Source organism: Lissotriton vulgaris, chromosome 1_1 (genome assembly GCF_964263255.1).
Source record: "Lissotriton vulgaris chromosome 1_1, aLisVul1.2, whole genome shotgun sequence".
NCBI lineage: Eukaryota > Metazoa > Chordata > Amphibia > Caudata > Salamandridae > Lissotriton > Lissotriton vulgaris.
In genome coordinates, this window is record NC_141685.1 from 1123691026 (window position 1) to 1123704079 (window position 13054).

General features: G+C 47.4%; 1 protein-coding gene across 2 annotated transcripts in view; it reads left to right on the forward strand.

Annotated features, from left to right (window-relative positions):
* Positions 1 to 3823: 3823 nt before the first annotated feature.
* DDX23 (DEAD-box helicase 23) overlaps positions 3824 to 13054 on the forward strand; it is a 232579-nt gene continuing 223348 nt past the window's right edge. Inside the window, exon 1 of one of the 2 annotated variants that reach the window (XM_086963729.1) lies at positions 3824 to 3949. The gene's annotated coding sequence lies outside the window, so the exon portion shown is untranslated. Of the gene's footprint in view, positions 4201 to 13054 lie in introns of both variants that reach the window. The other variant, XM_086963732.1, reaches the window with a different exon arrangement.

The window sequence follows — 13054 nt, forward strand, 5'->3', positions numbered from 1 at the left end:
CATTGACTTAGCTTCGATATTGTCTGTACGTACCTGCATGATGTATAATATCCAACATGTGTACTAATGTATGTTGAACTGTAATTGCTGTTATTCTGGTATAAAAAATTAATAAACAAAGTTTGAAAAAAAGAAACCTCTTCTGAGTTGTAAGATGAGAGTTGGTAACAGAGAACATAAGTCAAGCCATAACCAATGAATCATGTCTAATACCGTTGTTAATAATTGGGGTGACATGGTGGTATGAGACTGGGACAAGCCGCTGGGAGTAAACATCATGGCTATGCACTGCTTTCGCAGTTGGGCACGAGTAGGTGTAATGTAGAAAGACTGGGGATATATCCCATCGGGTCTGCAGGCTCCTACTTTAAGGGCCCCCGATATAAACAGTGCTGTCTTTAATGTGCATAACCGCCCTGAAGGACGAGCAGGGCTAATACCGCTGTAGAGAGCATTAATTGGTTGGAGGATGCCATCTGCCCCTATTATTGGGTAGGGTTTTATACTAAGGAAGTTCAGAGAAACAGGTGACCTAGGATTATAGAAAAGAGCCTGGGCAATTCGTAACCAGCCCAAGGTGAACAATCAGGCAGTGCCTGGGGTAATTTTGCGGGAGGAGATTGGTAGAACAGCTGGGGTCCATAAAACTAAAATACAGGGTATGTACACAACCATAACTTTACTGGCTGTGAGAGGCACGGCGACTCTCCAGGTAATAGGATCAATTAAAGGATGGGGCATGTAGGTCAGAGCTAATTAAAGATGCCTTTAACCCCGTATTTGACCGGACATTTTTAATATGGTTGAACAAAGCAAGAGAATATACTTGGTGATGCACAGTAGACAATTATCTCACTGGAACTGGATTATAGCACAATATGGGTTCAAGAGATTTGCATCAGTAAAATGACAAGAGGTGCAAACTCAGTGGCCAGTTATTGGAATTGTGCTCTCAACAAAACACGTCAAATAATAGTACATGCCACAGGATGCTTTACTTAAGTTTGAGTCTGCCTGCCTCATGACTAGCACAGCCTGGTGGTGTAGGAATGGTTGCCCTAGAAGAGGGGCTCGGTTCCCAAGGCTTTGGGGACATAGGTTGAGAGGACAACGGCTGCTGTTGAAGCAATTTGCAGTTGCATAATTTAGGAGGGGACAGTCAAGATTTGAGCATCCATTTACCAATGTTTTCTCCAGCACTAAGCATTCCCACTTGCCAGCATCTCTGCAATGTATGTATCGGAAATCTGGGGCAGGGCCAACTACGCTAGGGTTGGTGCATCAGCACATCAACACAGCATCAAGAAAAACCAAGTTAGACTGGGGCTGGTTTCCAGGCAATGTAGGAAGCTGGCTCGGTATTGCTATATCAAAAACAGATACAGGGGGCACAGAGTCCAGTAAGTTCCCAGTGGTATAGCAGAGGCTAAAGTAGAATATACCTTAGTCTGTTTTGTAGTAGTGTGGTTGAGCAGACTGGCTATCAGACGGTAGTATAAGCACTGTGTACATATTGGGCAAGAAGGAAGTCACTCACTCAAAGAATGCATCCCGACCAATTGTTTGCCCTACCAAAGAAGAACATGAAATGAAGCTGGGAACCTCTGGTCATACCTCTGTTTCAGGACCACCCTTGCCTTGGGTTAGGCAGTAGAGCAGTGGTCTTCAAACTTTTAAATTCCGCGCCCCACCCAGTGTAGAAAAACAATTCGCCGCTCCCCCCCTCAAAATATTTCACAATTATCCTATTTAAATGGCAATTTTTAAATATGTCTAGAACTATTTAAACATTGCAGCTAAGTTCTGTCACTGTTTTAAAAATGCAAACAAATACAGGATTTCCAAATATACTATTCCGGTGAGGCAGGCCTTGCTAATGTGCAAAGGATCCACAGTGTGGTTATTCGAAATAGTAGTATGTGTCTTGGAGAAAATGTGAAGTCCCTTCCCTTTTGACACCTTCTCCCAGCCGGGAATTAAATGACAAAGGATGTTAATGATGGCCCATTACAGACGTGCTTACTCCTGCTCATTTTTTTAGGCTGAAAACAAAGCATAATGTTTCTTCTGGCCAGAGCCTGGCGCCCCCCCCTGGGATCACTTAAGGCCCCCCTAGGGGGGCCCGCCCCCCAGTTTGAAGACATCTGCAGTAGAGGCACACTGGGTATTCAAGAAAGGGCAGGATTCAGCCCCAACACCGGGGGACATACTAACATTTGGCCAGATTTGGTAGGGCTAGGCCTTAAGCCCCAGACTGAGCCATACAATGGCATGATCTGGCAAAACATCCTCGCCTCCCCTAATAATGAAAAGTAATTATCATAACCGGGGGTCCGATTTCTTGCCGGTGCTGTACTCCCATACAAAAGGAGGTAAGCGGGTAAAGATAATTGAATTGTGTTGACCACAAACAATAACTTATTAACCAATATTCTAATGGCCTTGGAGACAATCACCAATATGCAGCATAAACCAGCGGGGCGGGTCGTCATCCCACAATTTAGTAATTCACTTTGGTAGTATGCCGCTTTGGATATTGTTACAGGTGCAGGTGAAGACGGGGACGTATGAGCTGTGTGAATAATAACTGCGTCAGCCCCGTGCCTAAGGTGCATCATCAGAGCTGTGTGAATAATAACAGCTGTGAGCCCCGTGCCTGAGGTGCATTATCAGAGCTGTGTGAATAATAACTGCCGGCAGCCCCGTGCTGAGGTGCATCATCAGAGCTGTGTGAATAATAACTGCGTCAACCCTAGTGCTGAGGTGCATCATCAGAGCTGTGTGAATAATAACTGCGTCAGCCCCATGCTGAGGTGCATCATCAGAGCTGTGTAAATAATAACAGCTGTGAGCCTGTGGCTGAGGTGCATCATCAGAGCTGTGTGAATAATAACTGCGTCAGCCCCGTGCGTGAGGTGCATCATCAGAGCTGTGTGAATAATAACAGCTGTGAGCCCGTGGCTGAGGTGCATCATCAGAGCTGTGTGAATAATAACTGCGTCAGCCCAGTGCGTGAGGTGCATCATCGGAGCTGTGTGAATAATAACAGCTGTGAGCCCGTGCCTGAGGTGCATCATCAGAGATGTGTGAATAATAACTGCGTCAGCCCCTTGCGTGAGGTGCATCATCAGAGCTGTGTGAATAATAACAGCTGTGAGCAACAGCATACTCTTGCACACACTCTCACTGCTCACCAATTCAAAGTTTGCTAAAAAATGTATGCAACGTATTGTCATACACAATGCCAATAACTCAAACTTTAATGCTGCGAGACCTATTGCATTGTAAATGCTTGTTATTTTCCGGAGTTGCATGCTACTCGCCAAAAAGCGCTTCAACGCCTCGTCAGGGGTAGTAAGCATTATATAAATACAATTACAATGAATTACTGCTAAAACAATTGGCTTTTACAACACGTATGTTTCTCTAACCATAAGGAGGGCAGTTGCATTCCTCATTCATTCTCCCTACTCGTAAGATGGCCGCCATAATTAACCAATCTTTAGAAAAACGTGTATATTCATGTCAATGAAGCAATACTGTGTTGTATTTTGCTATCGCTTACTATACACACTAGTTTTTGTTATTCTCCATTCAAAGACATCCGCAGTAGTTACTAGGTGATTTGTTTCTTTTCCAACCTCTTCGAAAATGGTCGTCAGCTTTACAGCATTATTCTGCGTTTCCGTTCCAATACTTTGCAAGATGTCGCCATGTTTCAGTGGCGTAAAGTCCTATTTTTGTGTCGGTTAAACTGCACGGTGGAACTACTATTCCCAAGTGTTCGAAGGAAGTAGGCCAGTTGCATGGTGAGTAGTCAGGTCAGTTATTCGCTGCTTCCATTGGTGTGCCAGGCGGGGCGACACTCATCTCCCAGCATGCTTAGCGGTTGTTGCCGGAACATGGCGGCGCTCAGGCTTTGAAGGGAACGTTGTTCCAACGGAGAGAGGTGAGGAGACAACGAAGTGACAGGGTGAAGTTAGAAGTGTCATGGACTAAGGGGGAACGCTTGCTCACAGCTAAAAGGAAAGAGAAATTAATCGGGGAATTATAGTGGACAGTTTTTTAAATGGAAACAGAGGAGTCCAGCATTTGGGTGATAAATGCAGTTAAAATTATTATTCCTAGAAGTGCTAGTAGATTCCCATCCAGGTTCAACATTTGAAGGTGCCTAAGAGCTCCTCTCCTGTTAAAACACAGGTAAGTGGTGTCAAAGGATATCTTACGTTCAAAAAAATGTTGTAACCAACTAAGCCATGGAAATATCTGTACACCCTTCCATGTTATAATATGGTATTCTATTGAATGGAAGTTGGATAGGGATAAATGACGAGTTAATTGTCCCTGTTTAGGAGAGAGGTTTCAGATTTCTAAATATTTGCCTACGCCTGAAATGTACTGGTGATTCGTCCTGCATAGGATTCATACTTGGGGAAAATGTTTCCAAACCATATTTAGTGAATGGTTTGAGGCTGTAGGTTAACTTTACATAGGTGTTTCATAAAGAAAGACAGTTTGGGCCTTGCAGCTTTCCAATTTGATCCATGTTAATGTAGAGTGTCTAGTGGGGCTGCTCAGCGTGATAGTTCACAGTGGAAGTTTGGATATTGCAGGTTTCTGCCTGAAGGAACCTGAGTTGAGCTGTATATCGTGCAGGTGTTGTTTTTTGAACTATTATATATATTCTGGTTGTGGTACAGAGATCCATTCAGAAAGATACCACCACAGGAATGAGGAGGAAAGCGAATCAGCCAGTAAAATCCAGAAAGGTATTTATTTTTAGATCCAATAAGGAACCCACACCAGCAGGTCTGGAAAGCACAACAGCCAGGCAGAAATCAATCAATCAATCAAGACACTTGTAGAGCACGCTACTCACCTGTGAGGGTCTCAAGGCGCTAAGGGGGTGGGGGAGCAGCTACTGATCAAACAGCCAGGTCTTGAGGAGTCTCCTGAAGGTCAGCAGGTCCTGGGTCTTCCATAGGTGGGCAGGGAGGGTGTTCCACGGCTTGGCGGCGAGGTAGGAGAATGATCTGCCGCCGGTGGTCATTCGGCAGATGCGTGATATGGTGGCGAAGGCGAGGTCGGCGGAGCGAAGCTGGCGGTTTGGGGTGTAGAAGGAAAGTCGTACGTTAAGGTTTGCTGATCTGGCGTTGTGAAGTGCTTTGTGGGCGTGGGTGAGGAGCTTGAAGGTCATCCCCTTGTTGACTGGCAGCCATTGCAGCTCTCTCAGTTGGGTGGTGATATGGCTGTGGTGAGGGAGTCTGAGGATAAGGCGTTTTGTATGCGTTGGAGTCTCTTCTGGAGTGTGGCTGTGGTTCCTGCGTGAAGGGCGTTGCCGTAGTCCAGCCTGCTGCTGACGAGTGCTTGGGTGACCGTCCTGGTTTCGGTTGGGATCCATATGTAGATCTTTCGGAGCATGCGGTTGGTGTTGGAGGAGGAGACAGCGTTAACTTGCCTGGTCATAGAGAGCGTGGAGTCCAGGATGAAACCCAGGTTTCGTGCGTGGCTGGTGGATGTCGGGGCGGCTCCCAGCGTGGGCGGCCACCATGAGTCCAGTGCGGAGGGGGTGGATCCGAGGATGAGGACCTCTGTCTTGTCCCAGTTCAGCTTTAGCTGGTTGGTCTTCATCTTGTCTGCGACAGCCTTCATTCCCTCGTGGATGTTGGATTTGGTGGTGGCCGGGTCCTTGGTGAGGGAGAGGATCAGCTGGGTGTCGACGTAGGAGACGATGCTGAGGTGGTGTGCTCGGACGATGTTGGCGAGCGGTGCAATGTAGATGTTAAAAAGAGTAGTGCTGAGGGATGATCCTTGGGGTGCGCCGCAGGTGATCGTGGTGGCTTCAGATCGGGAAGGGGGGAGCCGGACTCTCTGGGTTCTGCCGGTGGGGAAGGAGGTGATCCAGTCCAGGGCTTTGTCTCGGATCCCTGCGTCGCGGAGGCGTGTGCGCAGGGTGTGGTGGCAGACGGTGTTGAAGGCAGCCGAGAGGTCCAGGAGGATGAGGGACGCAGTTTCGCCGTTGTCCTGTATGGTTCTGATATCGTCAGTGGCGGCGATGAGGGCGGTTTGAGTGCTGTGGTTGCTACAGAATCCAAATTGGGAGTGGTCCAGGACGTTGTTCTCCTCCAGGAAGCGGGTCAGTTGTCTGTTGGCTGTCTTTTCAATGACTTTTGCTGGGAGCAGGGAGATGGGTCTGAAGTTCTTCAGGTCCTTTGGGTCGGCCTTGGGTTTCTTGAGTAGGGCGTTGATCTCGGCGTGTTTCCAGCTTTCCGGGAAGGTGGCGGTCTCAAAGGAGTTGTTCATGATTTTTCGGATTTGGGGTGCGGTGATGGAGCGTGCCTTGTTGAAGATGTGGTGGGGCCAGGGGTCGGTGGGTGAGCCGGAGTGGATGGTGTTCATGATTTTGATGGTGTCTTCGTCATTGACGTGGTTCCAGGAGAGGTGGAGGTCGATGTGCTTGGTGGGTGTTGAGTCGAGGGTGTCGGTGTCTGTTGGCGTCTGGGTGTTGAAGCTGCTATGGATGTCTGCGATCTTGCTGTGGAAGAAGGTGGCCAGGGAGTCGCAGACTTCTTGTGAGGGTGGGATGTCTAGAAACTAACATAACTGTTCTGGACTTTGAAAGGAAACATGCATCTGGGTGCTGATGCACATTTCAAAGCCAAACAGAACACAGTGAACAATTCAATTCTGGCGCGTGCTGTATGCTGAGTGCGTGAGCTGTGAGGAGCATGGAACACCACTCACACGCATGTATTGGCTCTGCGCGAGAACATGTACAATAAAAAAGTAGGCATGGTACAACACTGGTTCAGCATGCATACTGAAGCGAGTTGAGCAGCTGTATTATACTGTCTCCATTTGTGGTTCTAGTACACAAGATCTTATGCTATGTGCATATTTTTTGTATTAGGAATATATACATACATTATACCTGTATGTGTACAACCCCGCCTATCTGGTTGACAAGCTTACCATTGCCCATTGCTCTCCGCACTCCCGCTGGGCTAGGACACTGTGCATGAAGAAGTGCAGGCCTCCTTTATCTAAACACCCAGGATTTGAAATGGCATCCCTGTATCCATCTGGACAGTTGCAATCCTTCTTTAATTTAGGAAACAGTTGACGACCCATCTCTTTAAAGAAAATTGTATAATTGTGCAATAAATAGTCCACCTTCCCTCTCAGAACCTAGCAGCCAAATCCTGGGTTCATTTTCTGATTCTAGTTCTGCCTTAGACCTTGCACAGTACTCCAGTGCCTTTACTGTGCACACATGCAGCATATTACGTACATTCATTGTAAATATATGTACAGCCAAAAAGCTATATCTCATTGTGTCTCAGCTTTGTAAAATCTGTGCATTCCCATTAAAGTGAGGAGTTTGCTAGGTTTGTGACGCAACTTCTGCATCATCACTTCCAGCAATTTCATGGCACCATTACACATTGCCTAAGTTCATTTGCCGAATTATTTTTTAGGACTATTGCCCTGAGGAACTTATGTTCCTGAAAGGTTGTCCTGCAGGACAGTTATAGAGCAGAGGCTCAAGTTGGTCCCTTGTTCTGGCATATCCAGGATTCGTTGTTGCCTCTTCACTGTTTTCTTCAATGCTGCCGTGTTTGGAAAGCTAGGGTGTAGAGGAACAGAAAGGAAGTAAGTAGGTTCAACGTGTGTTGCAGTACTCCTGGTCTTATTAATGCAGAGCAGTGATTTCTGGTTTGCAATTTAAAATTATAATGTCATCTCTAGTGTTAAAAATAGTTTTAGCTAAACTGTAAAGAGCAGAAAGATGGGTTGGGCAACGAGAGGTAGAGAGATTATGGGAGAACAGGAGAATGTTCTGACAGAAGTGGGTGCAAGAATGCTGTGATGGATGTTGGAGAGGTGACTAATGGATGCCAGTGGGTGACCTGATGTATGCTGACAGGTGTCAGAGAATGGGAGTGGTCTTTTGGATGCATTAAGGTTGTGATATGTGTCAGAGATTCAGGAGGACTGATGGGCGCCATTTGGCTTCTGATGTGTCATGTTGTCATTTTCTCGTGTACTTTATGCATACTTGCATCTAAATCAGCTGCTTTAAGGCACTAGTCCATGTCTCTGGACCAGAGTTTTAAAGAGACACCAAATGTACAAACAGGGGTCTAGTTAAACAGCTCACCACGCTCTCATATGTTTCCTGAAACTGAAATGGGCTTTTCGAACCTTTGGGTCTATGGTAACGAGTTCCAAAACGTTCCTTCCTAAATTGTTGAAATGCACCACGTGGTACACACCTGTTTAAAACAGGGGCATAGGAAACACAACATTGCTGCTCAGGACTGAATAATGCAGAAGGATAGGTCGTGTTTCAAAGTGCATTGGCCCAAAAGGCCTTTTGGGTAACCCACAATACCTTGAACTCCACCCTCTTCAACTCTGACAACCAGTGAAGATGCTGAAATGCATATGAGATTTTATACCATTTTGTGGAGTCCAAAAATGGCTTGAGCTGTATTTTTCTGTAAGCATTGTAACTTCGTGATAGTATAGGAGGGTAGACTTCCACAAGGTTTTAGTGTAATCCATTGAGGATATCGTAAGTGCTTTGACTTGTATAGTTAGAACTGGTGAAAGAGAATAATGCTTATTAGAGCTGTTGTGTAAGAAAGTGTCTCTGTATACACTGGACCAAAGGAAGGTACAGAGTCCACAGTCCCCAGAGGTTTGGCAGAGGCTAAAGTTAGATATAACCTTACTCTCTAAAGTGGTAGCTTGGTCGAGCAGTAAGGCAGTATCAGAGGACAGTGTAAAGCATTTGTTGTACACAGTCAGCAAATGGTCTCACACACTCAAGAACTGAACTCTAGGCCAATGTTTTGTATACAAATATGCAGTTGTTTTATTTTTAGGACCAACAAGGTATCAAAATATACTTTCTCAGAATGAGTTACTTTAGGTAAGTACTTTTCAAAATAGGCAATAGACTTTTGAGTACAATAGATACAGTTGTTGCAATAGGCAACACAATTTCAAACACGATGTTACATTGAGCTCAATGGGAATTTCTAGTTAAATGCAATTAATTACTTTATGGATTACTTTTCTAACCACAGGACTGGATCCTAGATTCAGTCCTGGGACATCTTCTGTAAACAGTTGAGTAAAATCGTTTTGGTTACAGTAGTGATTTTTAAGGAATATTATTGTATTATAAAAGTTGATACAGAAACTTTTTCACATAGAATTACCAATGTTATCCTATGGGAGGAAATTCACTTAGCAGGTAAGTAGTGTTATCATTACTTTTTCTTACTCAGTAATGCAAGCTCTTCACATAAGATATGATATAATTAGTCCATGACGAGGCCGCGCCCCACTAACGGAAACCTCGGTTGTTCCTTGGACGTTTCGTCAGCCAGGTGTGGCAAGTGTGAGGAGGGCGGAGACAGACGGAGGTCGAGCAGGGTTGCTGCGAGCTGTGCGGTCGCGGGCCGGGCCAGGAGCCGGGAAGCCGCGCAGGCGCCCGATTGAGGTCCAGATCAGGTCGGGACTCCGGTAAGAGCGGTGGTGTGCCGGTAAATCGGCTAATCCGTGTGGGAGGGAGTGAGGGTGCGGAGAGGCATCCCAACTCTGTCGGCTGTGGCAGGGTAGGGCAGGTCAATTGGCAGAACAGCTTGACAAATGTAATGCAAGCCCTCCACCCTCTCCCCTGAACCGCACGCCGCGTACCTGTCTGCCGAGAGATCCCCCCACCCTGAACACCCACCCAGGTATCCTCTGTGTTGCTCCTGGCTGCTCTAGAAGGCTGCCCGGCGAGCTCTCCCCTCCATCACCCCACGTCAGTACTCTTGCGCAACCTCACCCACCAGCCCGGCCAGTCAGCCGTGTGAGGCATCCGGCCACCCTTTTCAGCTCTGGGGCTGCTCCCCCCGTCCCCCCTCCCCGGAGTCTGCCCAGTGGCGGCCAGCCTAACCGCAAGCCCAGTAAGCTCAGGACATCAACTGGCTGAGTCGGTCTGACCCGGTCACACACACTACTTCTCCACCCGTGTGGCCCTGCCTAAGATTCAGACTCAGAGCCCAGTCCCTAAGCCTAGTCTTGAAGGGTGCGGTGTGTGCTGGCGGTCGAGGGTTAGGCGGAAGGGGCTGGGGAACAATGGAGCGGGGGGGTGCCACACCTTAAGGTACCGTCAAGCACAGACAAAGCACCGGTGCACGCCCTGTGAAGTGCCCTAGCGCCACTTAAATAATTACCCATCATCCAACTGGGCAGCCTCCGACGACAGGATCAACCAAACTCAAGTGGAGAATATAAAGGAAAGGAATACTATACTACCAACTATAGCAGACCCGGTCGGAGAGATCTGAACCGGCTGAACTGGCAGTGCCCTCGGAGTGAACACATTGACCAGATCCATCAGTGCTTCAAGGCTACTGAATTTCTTCCAACCGCGCAACAGTAGAGTCATTGCATAGCTATCAGAGACTTAAGGCTATAGCAACCCTCTCTTTTGGACTTCTTTTAGGCTTCTAACAGCCTTGGCAGCTTACCCTATTTAAGGCTCGAGAAGAGGAAGGGCTGCCTGTAAGGCACTGCATTACTGCGCGCAGCGCTTGGCTATTTAGGCGCTTCTGATATTTTAAAAATTCCCGTTTTTTTGGATTTATTATTTTAATGTTACTTTGATCAGTATCCCCTGTTTTTAAATCCTATCTTCCGCATTTCTTGCACCATAATAGGGCCCTGCACCGCGACTTCAGCGGCTTGTCCATCGCGCTTCTCACAACTTTGAGCGCCATCTTGGGGGTATTCCGGGGACGCTGATGCCACCCACACAGCGCTCTAGCAGTCAGGTTGACTAGCTAGAGCCCTATATAGCTCTTGTACTATGGCGTGCAGCGTGTGCGCCGGAGTCGCGCCCGTCTGCGCTGAGGACGGGCTGGACGGCTGGCCGATCGGACCTTCTGATGGGGATTTCATGGGGGTCAGGTATTCTAGCTATGATCTGCTAAATCTAAGGCCAACTGCACGTGATTGTCACCATAAGAATATTCCTGCGGATTTCTCTAACCCCCCCCCCCCCGCTGTGGTTGTCTTCTACAAGACCACATGGGGTTTGTTTTTCCCTTAATTCCCTCTTTGTCCGGACAGAGTAGTAACCGGAGAGGAAATTTCTTGAGTGAAAGTGGCTTCCTTATTAATGCTCGTTCATTAATTAAGCATAATGTTGAGTTTAGAGACTTTGTCCTAGATAGAAAACCCTCCTGGGTTTTCGTCACGGAAACCTGGGCAAAAGACTCCTCTGGTCCTGACCTAGTGGAAGCCGTCCCAGAAGGCTACTCTCTGGCCAGGCAGGATAGAGTAGGGCGTATAGGAGGAGGGCTGGGCATTTTATATAAGGACAATCTCCTATGCTACATTTCCCCGTTGTCTGACCCTCAGGATGCCTTTCAGGCCCTGTATTTTTCCTTAAAAGGTTCCTTTGAGATTCATTTTACAGGGGTCCTGATCTATCGACCTCCTGGGTCTAGGGCTAATTCTGGACAAAATATACTCAATATTTTAGAACCTTATTTTGGTAGCGAACATTTAACGGTCCTGGGAGACCTTAATTATCACTTAGAGGACTTAGAGCATCTAGCAGTGAGTGGGTTTCACTAGACTCCATCTGCTTGTGGGCTTAACCAGCTTGTGAGGGGTGCTACCCATCAAGCGGGTCATACGCTTGATGGGGTTTTCTCAAATGACAATAGGCTGACGGTTAAAGACCCTCTCCCTCTTTCATGGATGGATCATTATGCTGTCCCGATAGAAGTGTCCTATCCCATTCTCACTAGCAACGGAAAGGGCCTGAGTAAAATGGAATCCCGGCGGAATTTTAAGAACATCTCAAATGATACTCTCGCCCCTAGGATTCCCAGTGCGGCTATTTCTCAGGAAGAAGATGTGGGCTTGGCGGTCTCTCAATTAGAAAAGGCCGTCACAATAGCGCTGGATGAACTCGCCCCCGCACGCATTTGCTACTCTGCTAGAAAAAAGCCATCGGCCCCATGGTTCTCGGAGCTATTAAGACTCCTCAGCCAGGGAGTTAGGAGGCAGGAGCATCTTTGGCGGGTCAGCTGGGATTTGAGGGAGAAAGAAGCTCACAAAATCTTCGTGAGGGGCTATAAGATGGAGGTAAAAAGAGCTAAGCAGGAATATTTCACTGCACGTACCACCTCACTCTACTCCCCGAAAGAGCTTTTTAAAATCATTGATTCCCTTACCTCCCTCCAGACTCCTGATCCCGTTATTGGTTCTCAACAACTTTGCAATAATATAGCCCTTTTCTTTCAGGCAAAGATCGCTGATATCTATGCGGCCCTAGAGCTACAGAAGGCTTCAGTTAGTGATTCCTCCGGTACTTCTGCTTTTGCCCCTACTATGGTGGAGGACACCCCTGTAGGGTGCCTAGCTACTTTTCCACCTCTTTCTCTTCAGGAATTAGAAAACCTCCTGAATAAAACCAAGTCGGGCTCCCCTTTAGATCCCTGCCCTTTTTAAGCTCCTCAAACAGTGCAAGGAGACTTTTCTACCTCCCCTCCTGGATATTATGAATAGGGCAATGAGGGATGGTATCTTCCCCTCACAATGGAAGAGGGCAGTGGTAAAGCCATTGCTCAAGAAGCCAGCACTGGATCCAGGTGTCCTCAAAAACATTCGTCCTATTTCGCTGCTCCCCGCGCCTGCCAAGATGCTGGAAACCCATCTCAACCAGCATCTTGCAGTCTTTCTGGAAGACTCTGGTCATCTGGATCACTCGCAGCACGGATTTAGGAGGGGGCATAGCACCGCGTCGGCCCTCACCATAGTGCTGGACAACATCCGCACCCAAGCTGATAGAGGCCAGACCACCCTCCTTATCCTATTAGATCTCACGGCTGCGTTTGATTTCCTCTCTCCCTCGGTTTTAACATCTCGCCTGAGAGAGATTGGAGTGGAGGGGTCTGCACTGAGTCTGCTGACCTCCTTCCTTGACCAGAGGGAACAGAGCGTAAAGCTGGGGGAGTTTCTATCTCCATCCCTGCCTGTG